The following is a 4487-nucleotide window of genomic DNA, read 5'->3' on the forward strand; positions in this document are numbered from 1 at the left end:
TCTTCCTAAAAAGGAAGAGGTGAGTCTATAAGTCAGCTTTCAGGATGCTGGGTTTGTTTAAGGACACCTGAGCAGAAAAGACGTTTGACGTTTAAGTCAGACAACGTCATACAACACCAGCTTGTCTGCCATCTTTAATGTAAGACACATAAAATGTGTGTTAGTGACAGTTTATCATTGTGCTCAACACGTGTCAACATGGATATCATCATGCCATCATACCATCATGTCATCGTGTCTTCATACCATCATATCGTCATACCATCATAATCATCATGTCATCATATAATTCTCATGTCATCATATCATATCATCATGTCATCATATCGTGTCATCATGTCTTCATATCGTGTCATAATGTCATCATATGTCATCACATCATCGTGTCATAATGTAATCATGTCATCATATAATCGTGTCATTATGTCATTGTGTCATCATATAATCATATCATCATACAATTGTGTCATCATGTCATCATGTCATCATAGCATGTCATCATACCATCACACCATCATATCATCATATCATTTCATCATACCACCATGCCATCATATCATCATGTCATTATATCATACCACCATGCCATCATATCATCATACCATCATGTCATCATGTCATCATATCATCATACCATCATGTCATCATATCATGTCATCATGTCATCATGTCATTCTTCCAGCATACCACCATACCATTATGTCATCATACCATGTCATCATATCATGTCATCATGTCATCATACCATCATATCATGTCATCCTACCATCATACCACCATGCCATCATGTCATCATACCATCATGTCATCATACTATCATGTCATCCTAACATCATACCACCATGCCATCATGTCATCATATCATGTCATCATGTTATCATACCATCATGTCATCATACTATCATGTCATCCTAACATCATACCACCATGCCATCATGTCATCATATCATGTCATCATATCATGTCATCATGTCACCCTAACATCATACCACCATGCCATCATGTCATCATATCATGTCATCATACTATCATGTCATCCTAACATCATACCACCATGCCATCATGTCATCATATCATGTCATCATGTCATCATGTCATCCTAACATCATACCACCATGCCATCATGTCATCATATCATGTCATCATGTCATCATACCATCATGTCATCATACTATCATGTCATCCTAACATCATACCACCATGCCATCATGTCATCATATCATGTCATCATGTCATCCTAACATCATACCACCATGCCATCATGTCATCATGTCATCCTAACATCATACCACCATGTCATCATATCATGCCATCATGTCATCATATCATGTCATCATGTCATCCTAACATCATACCACCATGCCATCATGTCTTCATACTATCATGTCATCCTAACATCATACCACCATGCCATCATGTCATCATACTATCATGTCATCCTAACATCATACAACCATGCCATCATGTCATCATACTATCATGTCATCCTAACATCATACCACCATGCCATCATGTCATCATACTATCATGTCATCCTAACATCATACCACCATGCCATCATGTCATCATATCATGTCATCATGTCATCATATCATGTCATCATGTCATCCTAACATCATACCACCATGCCATCATGTCATCATACTATCATGTCATCCTAACATCATACCACCATGCCATCATGTCATCATACTATCATGTCATCCTAACATCATACCACCATGCCATCATGTCATCATATCATGTCATCATGTCATCCTAACATCATACCACCATGTCATCATATCATGTCATCATGTCATCATATCATGTCATCATGTCATCCTAACATCATACCACCATGCCATCATGTCATCATATCATGTCATCATGTCATCATACCATCATGTCATCCTAACATCATACCACCATGCCATCATGCCATCATATCATGTCATCATACTATCATGTCATCCTAACATCATGTCATCCTAACATCATACCACCATGCCATCATGTCATCATATCATGTCATCATGTCATCATATCATGTCATCATGTCATCCTAACATCATACCACCATGCCATCATGTCATCATATCATGTCATCATACCATCATGTCATCATACCACCATGTCATCATACTATCATGTCATCAAGCCATCATACCATTAGCGGCCTATCAGAAGGGTTTTTGTGTGTCCACGTGACTGACATGTGAAGCCTTTCTAAAGAAATATGAAGTAATGGCGTGCCAGACAGGAGTGTGCTGTGGTGGTGGTGGTGGTACGCTGATGAAACATCACACAGGGTCAGGAAGAGCTGGCAGCTAGCAGCCCCGCGGCCTGGCGTTGTCCGAAACACCTTTTTAACCACAGTAAACTGAAAGACTGTCACTTTAGACGCATTACAGAGGGGATGCTGTTCCGTATCATGAGAGGAAGAGAACAAATTCATTTAACAGTTTCGCGTTAGATTTCTTGAATCAACCTGGTTTAAAATGTTTTTTTATAAATTTCCCGTTTCTGACGACTCCAAATGTTCACAATAGGTGGATTATTTAAACAGCGTTAGAGTAGGAATGGCTCTGCCTCAGGACTTCTGATCACAGTGAGCACTTCTCACTTTACTAATGAGTCTTAATTAAATATTATCATTCATTCTCGTCCTATCAGTTGCCTGGTAGCTGCCGCTCTGAACTTTGACCTCCTCACTGTCGGCCATCTTAAAGGCTGTGGCAGTTGAAGAAGCTAATTTGCCTGCTGTTGTTGGTGGCAGGCAGACAGAGAGAGAGAGAGAGGAAATGAAGCCGGCGCTGGATGTGTGTGAGTGTGAAGGGTGTGACTGATGCATACCTGAGGAGTCCTGCATGACCAGACAGCTCCTCACACCCCACACACACATCCTGCATTCAAATCAGGTCAGCCGCCGAGGTCTGACCTGCCCCGCCAACCGCACCGCACTCAGCCCGGCCGAGAGAAAACCGGGCGACGTCTGAACCGTTTGTTGTGGAGGCGGACGGTTCCAGCACACGGACAAGAGGGAAGGATGGTGGAACCGCGCTGGCTGGAGCGAGGCGTTTCCTCCACCGTGTCCAACTCTACTCTCAGGTGACCGGCTTGTTGTGTAGACGTGTGTGAACATCAGTGAGGAGACGGCGGTTTGTCAAATCACAAGTTGGATTTAGTTGAAGTCATGAGATTACTCACCCAACGCTTACTGCGCACACACACACACACACACACACACACACACACACACACACACACACACACACACACACACACACACACACACACACACACACAGTGTGTGTGTGTGTGTGTGTGTGTGTGTGTGTGTGTTTCGGCATGGAGACATTAACACGTTAATCCCAGTTTCTGTTCCATGATATGAAACTCACCTGTCCGTCCAGCTGTCACCACGACGACAAACTTCCCCTCCATCCAGGAGATGGTAAAGCTTTCACCTCTCTGTTCTTCACCTCCTTTCTTCCTCTTCTCTGGCTGCCACATGGCTGTTAGTGACTCCTCTCCGTTCTCACCAAGCTCTTTGTCAGCGCTCCCTCCTCCCCCTCCTCTCACTCACCCAGCCTCGCTCTCTCACCTGGTTCAGAAAAGGAGAAGACAGAGGAGAAAGACTGTCGTTAGGCTCTACCTCGTTTCTTCAGAGACAGACAGAATGTAACCTAGCCGTCACTTACTTCTCTCTCTCCCTCTGTGTGTGTGTGTGTGTGTGTCTGTGTGTCTCTGTCTTTGTGTGTGTCTCTGTCTTTGTGTGTGTGTCTCTGTCTGTCTGTCTCTCTCTCTCTCCCTCTCTCTCTCTCTCTCTCTCTCTCTCTCTCTCTCCCCGGTTCAGGCTCCGGCTCGTTTCTGCCCTGAGGGTGAAACTGAGCCGAGTCGTCAGCGAGGAGGAGAACAGGAGCTCATCTGGAAAGAGCCTTTGGATTTTCTCCTGCTCTAATTCAGTTCATCTCGTTCTGTCTTGGTGACTGACTGATTTCATTTGTGTGATGTTTCTGGGGGAGAAGTGTCGCCTGAGAGCAGCTGAGAAGACACAAGCATTGGATAAAGGAGGTGAATTAAGGTGTAACGTTCTGCGTTGACGTATTGGTCACATACAGTCACACTGGCACCCCCTGCAGGAAACGCTGCCTCCTCCTACGACCATGCGAGGCAGAGTAAAGCAACACAACACCAAAGAACAAACAAATCTAACAGACAGTAAAAACTGAAAAGGAAGTCAAGAACTAACACAATCAATAGCCAGCATCTGAGCGAGTCACATGACTGTGAACGGTTAGGTAACGTGCAGGGGTGATGTGTATTGTGCCCATGTGCATAATATCCAAATTAATATTGGGTTTTTTTGGGGGGGAGGATTTTCCCCCTTTTTCTCCCCAACTGTATCCGGCTAATTACCCCATTCTTCCGAGCCGTCCCGGTCTCTGCTCCACCCCCTCTGCCGCTCCGGGGTGGGCTGCAGACTACCACAGGCCTCCTCCCAT

General features: G+C 44.2%; 1 protein-coding gene across 1 annotated transcript in view; it reads right to left on the minus strand.

Moving 5' to 3' along the window:
* The window catches only part of LOC130125320 (serine/threonine-protein kinase PAK 6-like), an 18063-nt gene extending 14613 nt beyond the window's left edge, over positions 1-3450 (minus strand). The window contains exon 1 of the mRNA XM_056294870.1: positions 3384-3450. The gene's annotated coding sequence lies outside the window, so the exon portion shown is untranslated. The remainder of the gene's footprint in view (positions 1-3383) is intronic.
* Positions 3451-4487: the final 1037 nt, after the last annotated feature.

The sequence above is a fragment of the Lampris incognitus genome, chromosome 15, assembly GCF_029633865.1.
Source record: "Lampris incognitus isolate fLamInc1 chromosome 15, fLamInc1.hap2, whole genome shotgun sequence".
Taxonomy (NCBI): Eukaryota; Metazoa; Chordata; class Actinopteri; order Lampriformes; family Lampridae; genus Lampris; species Lampris incognitus.